At 39.2% G+C, this 10614-nt stretch overlaps 1 non-coding gene across 1 annotated transcript; it reads left to right on the top strand.

The window, feature by feature from the left end:
• The first annotated feature begins 3512 nt into the window (after positions 1-3512).
• LOC111724572 lies at positions 3513-3577 on the top strand. The gene has a single exon (XR_002772848.1). It is a non-coding gene; the product is annotated as a small nucleolar RNA SNORD29 (small nucleolar RNA).
• Positions 3578-10614: the final 7037 nt, after the last annotated feature.

Below are 10614 nucleotides of genomic sequence, written 5' to 3'. Positions count from 1 at the left end.
TCTCTTCTCTTTTTTCTTTACTTAAATCTTGATGGTCTTCAAATATAACTGTTCAAATATAACTGTGAACTCAGGGGAGACAATCTTGAAAGGTAATTGAGATTATGAACTATTAGATTTCTAAACATTCATAAGGATACTTTAGTTCAATTTTTCACTATACAGACTTGGAAACTGAAGCCTAGGATTTGGAAATCAGATCGTCAATTACTGACAGACCCAGTACCGAAAGCTAGGTCTACCAAAGCTTTATATTCTTTCCCGTTGCAGGATAGGTCCTAGCTAACACTTTGAGTACAAGGCATATAGAGCTAATTGGTTGAAACATTTCTGGGAGTATACAGAAAAGACATAGCATAAATGACTGGTTGGATGCCTGAAAGAAGAATTAAGAAGACGTCAAATATTAAATCTTCCTCTAGCATAAGACCTGCTGTGCACCTCTGGAGTGTTTTTCGGTTGCTCTCTGTATTCTTCTCATCATGATGAATGATTCCCATGTATCTAATTGTCTGGTTCATCCATGATGTTTCATTTACCCTAGGGGCAGGAAATATGTTGATCTTGATCATTTTACTATGTCAATGCCTGTCCTTGAGTTATATTTTGAGAATTTTCTGATCATTTAGATCCTTCTTTAGGGAAAAACTTCCCGCAAAGAGATTGCAACTAATTATTATAACTTTATATCTGCTAGTATTTACTCATTCTGTCAATCACGAATCACACATTTATATCTCTGTAATATGGAAATTATATACTGTGTGAAATTGTATAAGGTATGTGTTAGTATGTGTGTAGTCAGAACTTACACTCCATAAATTTAATGTTTATGGTGTGGTGATTCACTTTTGGTAGTTTTTCATCATAATTTGTCTTGTTTGTTTTCTATAATAGTATGTAATGTCTTTGTCAATGGTCGTCAAGGACAAGAATTTTATCTCATTATAACTGAAGGAAAAAAATATAATATACGAAACAAAATGTCTCCTGAGAATAGGCAACTTTTTCCTGGCTACATTTTTACAAAGAAAGACTGCCTATGATGATGAGTTGACCATTCTTCTTTCAAAATAATCAGCAGTGTTAATTTGTATTGTAAAAAAGAAAAATCAAGGTATGGTTCTAAAATCTCTCTTGAGGTCTAGGGGCTGAGAGAACAGGAGGGGAAGGATTTGCACAGCCCCTCTCACATCTGTCTAAATCTTACAATTAAAAAATATGCCTTTTGGCAGTCAGTAAATCTTATTATGGGCTGGAAGCAATAAATCTTCTAAGGCATTGGGGAAGAAAAAAGAAAGAAACACCGTGTTACTAATGAGATTACTCAGAAAATAAAGCGGTGGATTAGTAAAATCTAATTTGGAAGTGATGAAGTACATGTGATGTTCAAGTAATTATTCCTGCTCAGTCCCCATCCACAGGGAGCTCTGAGTTATTGGACACTGCACTATGTTAATGATGCCGCTGCCTGACATTTGAGTGAATGTGCTGACCATGCCTGTGTTGCCTCTCCTGCTGTCAGTACTCACCCCTGCACCCAGCAGCTGCAGTCATAATGCTGCCACACACAGCCAGAGCTGAATGTGCAAGTGTGTATGTGTATGTGTGTGCATCCATGAATATGTGTGTGCGTGCACAAGTGTTTGTGTGAACGTGTGTGTTCTGTTTCTTGGGCTAGTGTGTTTGCCATTTAAAATCAAGCCCGAGACAGAAATACTGGCCTTCTGTATAGCAGTACAGGTAGAATCCAAAATCCAGATACATTTCTCTGAGATTTATGTAAACAATGAGACCAAGGGCATTTTTTATAGTTTTTTATCTTTCAAACTATCAATCTAGACTTACATTGGTCCATGAGCGTGTTGTCAGGTAATAGTTGATGTGGTCAGTGGAAATATTCTTAATAAAATGTTCTATTTTCCTACACCTTGATAATGGAAATCTCTGTGATTGGACATTTAATTAGAGTATTTTTGTGATAAAGAATTCTGTGACTTTCATATATAACTAATCTGACTCCAAGTGAAATGTGTAAAAATTGTTAAGCGTAGTTAAAAGAGTAATCTAATTCAAAATGTAGAAAACCCAAGATACAAAAAGCCTGTTTATTAATATGTTCCTTCTATCCAACTGCCCATATAAGAGGCATCCCAGAAGACTGGTAGCAGGTGTGGTCCGGGAGGGCTTCTCGGAGAAGGGGAGACTTGGATGGAGGGATGTGGGAGGTAAAGCAGAAGAGAAAGAGAAGCCGTCTCAGGAGAATGACTTCAGCAAAGGCTTGACAGTGACACTTTATTTGGTGTATTTGGAGTTACATGTATTTTTTCTTAATGTCAAAGACTAAAATTTCTCATGCACTATTTTAAATATAATAAGTCATGACAAGGATATGAGCGATTTCGTGAAATTTTAATCTTACCATAGTTCTCCCTTTCCTCATCTCTCGTATTTATTCCTCTTGTATGTGTATTCATTCATCTCTTTCTCTAAAGACTAGCTTCTTCTGCCCTTTTGTGTGTAGAAAACAACAACGACAACAAAAACATATCCCGGCTAGACCCCGGGCATTATGTCTTGCATCTCAGATTCCAAGTCAAATATCCTGAAGAAGGAGTTCATTGGCCCAGCTTGGGTTAGATTCCTCCGTGTAGGTGAATTTACAGTGACTAAGGACCAGAAAACATTAAAACATAGCTGCTGCTCCTGCAAACATGTTTGGGTAGGAAAGCAATTCTGGGAAATGGAATATTGAGCAGAAAATCCCCCAATGTTTCTTTAACTGCTTTATCCTTAATTATTTGAAGGACACAGAAACCCTATAAACAGCCACTGCTTCCTTCAGAAAAGAATTGCTCTAGGTTGCACCTCCCAATCTTTGCTGCAAACCTTTACTCTCTCTTCTAATAGATCCCTGTAGACTCTGCAATACTCAGCTTCATGTCCTGATTCTCTCTGTGCCTATCTCCCCCTGACGCTAACTTGAAAGGTCCTACCTAACACTTCATTCAACTTCCACAGCATAGCCGCCGCTCTGATAACTCCAACTTCATGCTTAACCCCAGCTCCCAGACATGGCACCTTGATTCTTCTCTCTCTGTCTCTCTCTCCAGATCAATATGAGAGTACAAGCAATTCAGTTACATTGTCTGTGCTTGTTAGGTAAAGTCCAAGTTGCAGTAGAGCCCTTCACCCAGGAGGTGTGCCAAATGCCCCTACATTATGCCCATTATGTGAGAACTTACCATTCCCCTGCCATCCTCCTCTCTCCCTCTACCCTCTTTCCCTACCCCCACTTAAATTTAATTGTGTTTTTCTCTCCTGTGGGTATGTAGCTGTTCATCTACTACATCACAAAGTCCCAAAGCTGCTGATGCTGATTCCTACTCTCTTGGGAGATGATTTACTGATCTGCAAGGACATGAAGCCCAAATAGAAAAACACTTTGTCAGAAAGCAGACAAACCCGCCAAAGAGATAGCAATATATTTTGAAGCAAAGAAGAAAGCAAGATTTCTGTGATGAATCAAACTAGCTCATTATGATTAACAAGGAAAATACAGGAACGCCTGGGAAACTGGAGAGAGCAGGAGTGAGGGGAGAGAGCATGTTAAAGGAAGCATTCACCCACAGCTTTGATTTGTCCCAGGAACTGTTACCAGAAACCTGCTTGTTGGCACAAAGGTCTAGCACCTTGTCTGGAGCCCAAGAACGATTTTTGAGAGGGAAACTTAGCCCTCTTCAACCCTACTCAGGTCTGAGGAAAGAATGGTAAACAAGCACTGACCTTTGAGATAAGCAGCAGTGAGACAATTGCAAGTCACCCAACACCAGACTCCCTGGACCACAGTCATAACTACAGCTTTAAACAGGCAAGAGACTGATTCAGCATCAGTTGGTCCTGAGAGACCAACTATGGACTGCTATGCATTCGAGTGTCTTCATGCCCCTGATTAACTCTCTGGGACAGAGAACCTAATGGTAAGACATTTCAGCATTCATTTCTACCCCTGAGTATGGATCATATGTGCTCTCCTTTTTGAAGGAGAAAGAGGAGGAGGAAGAGGAGAAGAAGATGAAGAAAGCAAGAATGAAATGCTAGAAAAAGCAGAAAAATTATAAACAGGGCACTCCTAAAAATTAAGTGAGCATTGTAGCATGGAAGAGTCCAGTTAGATTCAGGAAATCTGGAGTCCAAAAACCGCACATGCAGGGGTCATTTTGTCCTGTTGAGCAAGTTCTGTGCTGCAGGGAGATGCACACTTGCAAGGCTCAATACTCCAGCGTGGACACAAGCTATTTCTTTTTCGTATCATTCAAAAATGAGGTTATCAAATGGACATTATGGATAGGGATAAAATGAGAAGACAGGAAAGATATTTTCTTTCGCTAAAGGCACAGGACAAATGCTCCATCCAAAAAAAAAAAGAAAAAGGTTACAAAAAAAATGGTTGATGGTTGGAGTGGTAGAGTAGTAGTGATGTCTGATATAGCAAAATTGTTGGGGAATATATCAGAAATATCTATTGAGGGGGAAAGCAGTTAACATACACTGGTCCAGACACTGTTCTAGTACATTCTCTGTTATTTACTGCGTGGGTGAACTCTCCAAGGTATTATTATTCCTATTTCATAGGCGAGCAAAATCCAAGCTAGATGAAATTAAAGATTGGACCAAAGATCACGTGTGACAGAACTGGAATTTCATAACTAGCGTCATCTGATTCTTAAGCCTGTATGCTTCCAACTGGGTAGTGCTGAAGGCTAATTAAATTCTTACTACATCTGAGACAGTGCAGCACGCTGGACGTGTATCCTCATTAATCTGTAACCACCTAGTGTGTGTACGTGTGTGTATGTAACTCACCACTCAGGGAAAATCTCGGAAACACCTGGTTTTAAATAATACAAGTGCAATTTATTCTCTATGTTGTCTTTCCAAAGAATGGATCCAAGAGAAGAGAGGAAGCTAAAATACATATATATATATATATATAGTCTTGGATGGCTGTTCTTGAAGCAAGAGGAAAACAAATAAAACCTTTGTTCCGGTCTAGCTCCTTCTCCTACTTCTCTGGTTCCCATGGTATAAATTCAGATAATAGGTTTGAGATTTTTCTGCTTTCTTTATAGGTTCCTTAAAAGCAAAAAAAAAAAAAAACAAAAAAAAACCCAGAGAGTGCAAACTACCTCAAACTACCTCATTGCATTGTCATCCTGGGCTGTGCAACTCCCCACCTACCTCAGCCTGACTAATTTATACACCCTTACCAGTTTTAAAGCCTTGAGCAGATCATATGAACCCATGCTTACCACTGCCTGCCAGTCTACTTCACTTGGTTCCTCTATGTCATTCAGTAAAAAAAAAAATTCCTTAGACTGCAAGGAGAAGCCTCCATACACACACAAACACACGCTCACGGTGAAACTGATCTTTATTTTTAACAAGCTGTGCTGATCGTGAGGCTAGGTGAGGATTTTTAGCCATTATCTTTGTTAAATCTCATAGCAAAACAAGGAGGAAAAATTACGACCTTCATTTCCCTGACAATGAATCTAAACTTCCATGAGATTAAGTCATTTACTATAAATCACAGAGATACTGTAGTGACGTGGTGGTTATGTCCTTAATAACCTTGAATGCAAATCCAGGTTTTTCTCACCAGCTGTCTTACCTTGGACAAGTCACGTAAACTTTCTATGTCTCAGTCTACTCACCTGTGTAACGGAAATAATAGTCATAGCAAAGCGCTATCTGTGTTTCAATGAGGTTGTTCTAGGAATGAAATAAAACTGTACACTCTCATGCACAGTGCTTGCCATCTGATTAAAGGTGGCATGGACACAACCTACTTCTTTTTCTCAGCAGTCAAAAATGACATTATCAAATGGATATTGTGGGTGGTATAAAATGAGAAGATAGGAAAGAGATTTTCTAGATCTCTAGAAGTCGTAGATATTAATTAGAAGTAGAACTGAGAGTTGAACCCAACGTAATATTCTATTCAATATATCCAGTTGACTTCCTCGAAACGTTTAACTGTTCCAGGAGGACTTTAAAGCAATGAAGTCATTCTGCAGAATGAATTAGAGGCTGCTCTGTTCTGCCACAACAATTTCAGATTTCATCATTCTCAACAGCCACTGTTTCCATCTTGCCCTGGAATCCCAGCACATCCCGTGCCTTCAGAATTGTTATTCTTTAGCATAAAGAGTTCTAAGGCATGTCTATCAACTGGCTCTGGTAAACATTTCATTATTCTCCTCACCCCTTAGCTCATTAGATCCTCACTGTACGGTCGAGCCCACTTTATAATTGAGGACTCGGAGAGGTTACAAACACCTACTGTAGAATGTGCTGCAATTAAGTGCTTTCTCCTTCGGGTAGATGACAGGCAGTGTTTTCAGCAAAGATGCTCATTATGAAAGTCTGGAAGAATCTGAAGTTATCAATCCGGGATCCACCTGCAAAGTATTTCTAACTACTTTTATTGATGAGTGTGTATTTTAAAAATAGGGAAAAAACAACTCATTATACAAAAGCTTACTGTGTCGGTTACATATTCCTATGACACTTCCAAGCCAGTGGTGCCGGTGTTTAGAAGTTAATCCTGGGGAATGCACCTTCATTCAATCAGATTCCTTGTATATATTTCTCTCTAATTCATCAAGACGTTTGGCTAAACCTATTTTCTATCCAGGACTATGCTTCAAAATACCACACATCTTCTTAGTGAGAATCTCTAAAAGCATGTGACTCTACAAATGCCCCTCAGAGCCACTGTTTTCATCAACAGGAGAAGATGATGAGGCGGTGGGTAGTTTCTAAGACCCTGAAAATCTTCTCAAGCAAAAAAAAAAAAATGTTTTAGGAATTCTAGGGATGCAGAGATGACTGAGAAATTATTCATGCTCTTAGTGTCACTTGTCATGTGTTAACAAATAATTAGAATAGAGAGTGATTAATGCTACGTAGAAGCCAGTGCAATATGCTGAGGGTAATGAGTGAGTGAACAATTCTGGGGGGTGGGGAGAGACAGCTAAGGAGGATATCATTTTCAGAGCTGGCTCTGAAAGACTCTGTGAATGTTTATCAGAAAGATGAGAAAGAAGGGCAGAGAGAAAGGCATCACCAAATATTCTGAGGCATGAATGAGCATGACGTGTTTTAAGATATATTTAAGTATCTGGAGTTTTTAGGGAGGGAAATGGCAGGAGATGAGCCTAGAATAACAGACAGAAGCAGGCCTATCTGGAGGAATGGCCATTTACAGAGTGTGGACATTCTTGTAAATAACAAAGTCTTGAAAGCCAGAGCTCTTAATCTGGCTATCAGGAACTATATTCACCCTCCGAAATTATACAAAGTAAGGTTTGGGGTGCTGAGTAGGGTGGCAGTGAGGAGAGGGAATGGGGCTCACAGCTTTTCTCAGGTCTCAGAGATCTCCATTTCTAAAAAAAAAAAAAGTTCCTAGCTAACACAGGAGGCAAATCTTCTGGCAAGTGTGGTGGCTTGTCCCTGTAATCCAAGTGCTTTGAGAGTCCAGGGCAGGAAGATTGTGTCAGGACACGAGTTTGAGGCCAGCCTGAACAACACAGCAAGACCCTGTCTACAAAAAGTGACCTGAACATGGTGGCGAGTGCATGCCCATCATTGCAGCTCCATGGGAGACAAGAGTATCGCTTGAGTCCAGGAGTTGGAAGTTGCAATGAGCTATGATGGTGTCACTGCACTCTAGCCCAGATGACAGAGGGAGACCCTGTACCCCTGTCAAAAAAAGAAAAAAAGGAAAGAAACAGAGAGAGAGAGAAGCATAAGATGTATTTCTACTGCATATTTTCTTGGGAAGAATGGATTTAAAAGAAATTTAGAGTTGAGGGTATTTCTTTAATCTCTCTACTAATGCTACTTTATGATAGAAAGTAGAGGTGGTATAGTAGTAGTTCTCTGCCAGTCTCAGCCCTGCCTGGCTCAGGGTGGCTGGGGTGGAGGAAGAAAGAGCCCATTTATGGCCTCAGGATGGTCATAACAGCAGCCCTGTGAGCCCTCTGACATATGTCCCCTTCCCCTTCTGCAATTTGACTCTTCACAGCATGAGCAACCTGAAAGCTCATTCCTGCTCCACTCAGCCTGTTATAGGTTCGGGTCTGGAAGCAATAGACAAAGACCAAAATCAACAACACATTTCCTAATGAGGGTATTTTATTAACTCTGCTTTCTATTCAGATGGTTATCAGAACATAGCTATACTCAAAGTCCACGCTGTAGATTATAACCCAGAACTCTTCGCATACCAGTTATGATAAAAATACCTGCTTTTTTATTATTATGAGTAAAAGAGATGAGAGAGATAAGTATCAGCACTAAATTGTTTTCAGTCTTCTGAACAAAATTGCTTTTACTAAATTGCAATTGATATTTAAGAGCTTAAACTTCACTGAGGCCTATTAAAAGATGGGTTATAATCTGATTATAGAGCTGTGACTGAGGGTGTGGATCATCATCATCATCTCACGGAGAACCCTGATACAGAGACTCCTGCAGGTGCCATTCCTGGAGAGATGTATATCAGATGTCCTCACTGGTTAAAATATACTGCCAAGATCAAATAGTGTGGATCTTACGTCTATAGTGAATTTTGGAAACTTGCTTCTCTGAAGTATTTCCTTTGGCTGCTGGGAAATTTAGTGACAAATGTACAATGTATCTCTAACCTAGATATCGGATGACATAGTATATATTTTAAAACAATCCTTTTATTGTGTGTGTCACTTTAATTTTCTTGTTACCCTTCTTGCTTTGTCTCGTATCAGTTTCCCTTTCCCTATATTTCTACAAATTAGTGTTTTGGAACAGGTTTGGTGTTATGAATGGATACAACAAATTGATAATTTTTTAGAAGCCTATTTTACTTTAAATTTATGGACTGAATACGAACTAAATAAAACTCCAGGTGTCAGACCTGAGTATTGTGTTTCATCTTTAAATTCGAAATATCTTCCCTCTGTACTCACTCCACAGAGGTGTCTGTCACAGTTCAGTGAAGCACCCAGAGGTCATCACAAGCGACCTGTGAATTTACATCCCCATAAATAATCATTCACAAGCAGGCTATGGCCTCCGTGCTCACCCCAAGCAGAGAAGAACCTTGCATGGGTTAAATTAACCAGCCAGGAGAACATGTGAGCTGAACATATGGTGAAGTGTTTTGAGGCTTAGAAAAGCAAGTTTCTAATACGGCGTCTGGCCTCTGAGACCCCATTGTCAGCATGAGAAAAGGTCTCCTGATCTACCAGAGTGAAAAGAAAGGGGCGCTTTCAATTACTTCACCTTCGTAAGGGTACACAATGAAACAGGAGGTGGAATCGCACATTAATAGAGAGGAAAACAAGTGCAAGTTCCTGGGGGAAGTCAGAGAAAGCTGCAGAAAGCTTGTAAAAAGTAGTTTATGGCGCTGATTGGAAATGAAAAGAGAAGAAATCGGAAGTGAAATCCTACAAATTAAAATGAAAATTGCAATTCCCATGGGTTCTCTGATCCCCACATCCCTAGACTCTCCCCCACGCTGCTCTAATTGTAACACTTCAAAACTAATGAGTTGGGTTTGGGAAGTACCGCGGTCTGTAAATGAAACCGTTTATCATTGTAACACTCTTATTAGATATTTGATTGAGCACTTGTTTTTTTAAGGCTTAGGAATACAACACAGAAATCAGTCACTGAAGGTAGCATGGCCTCCAGAAAAATGAGAAAGTATGCTTGCTCCAAGAAACAGTAAATTGTTTAAGACGTTATTTGGCTGGCTCCTAATTTGTTCTGGGGAATATTTAAAGCTGGATTTTCAATTTCTATTCTATTTACTGGAAGTGGCATGTTTAAGATGATTGTCGGTTGACTCTATGAGGTGAGAAATAAGGGCAATCTTCAAATGTAGTGGGGCTGTTAGGCAAGTATTTTGTTTTCTCTACCTATCCTTTTCCTTATATGTAAAAGAGAGAAATAAAATTACTTCTGTACAGAGATGTGGTGATAAATGAATGATATAATAGGAAAAAAGTGCTGAGGGCAGCGTCTAGCACATGCTAAATGCTTCACAAGTAGTAGCTGTTATTATGCTTGCATGCATGTCCAACCTTCTGGAGTTGGAATAGCCAATCAACACTTATTTGGTAGCATAACATTATTCCCCATCAGTCCTTTAAAAGCATCATTAAAGATATACAAATTGAAATAAGACACTTCAATGCCTGCAATCATAGACTAAAATATTTGCTGGTTTTATTTGTGAAAGTAAAGATACTTTTAATAATTACAGGTAGGAATGTTTTTTGAAACGGTTTTGAAGTTTAATTTGGCCATCTTTATCAAACTATCAAATGTATGTACACCTAGACCCCGGAATTCTGCCTCTAGAGTATTGTTTTAAAAAATAATTACCCGCACACATGATTTCTACTGTATTTGTGAGGAATTAATCATAGCCCTGCTTGGAGTTGCAAAAATATTTGGAAATGGCTTTAATTTATGTGAATGCTATAAGAGTTAAATAAATGATGGCACATCCAGGCAATGGGATTTTAGTTAACTGTTGAAAAGTAGAGTATCTTGATACAC

This window comes from Otolemur garnettii, unplaced genomic scaffold (genome assembly GCF_000181295.1).
Source record: "Otolemur garnettii isolate 467f Iridium unplaced genomic scaffold, OtoGar3 scaffold00001, whole genome shotgun sequence".
Taxonomy (NCBI): domain Eukaryota; kingdom Metazoa; phylum Chordata; class Mammalia; order Primates; family Galagidae; genus Otolemur; species Otolemur garnettii.
Note: the sequence above shows the minus strand (reverse complement) of the source record. Positions and strands in the feature narration are given on the sequence as shown.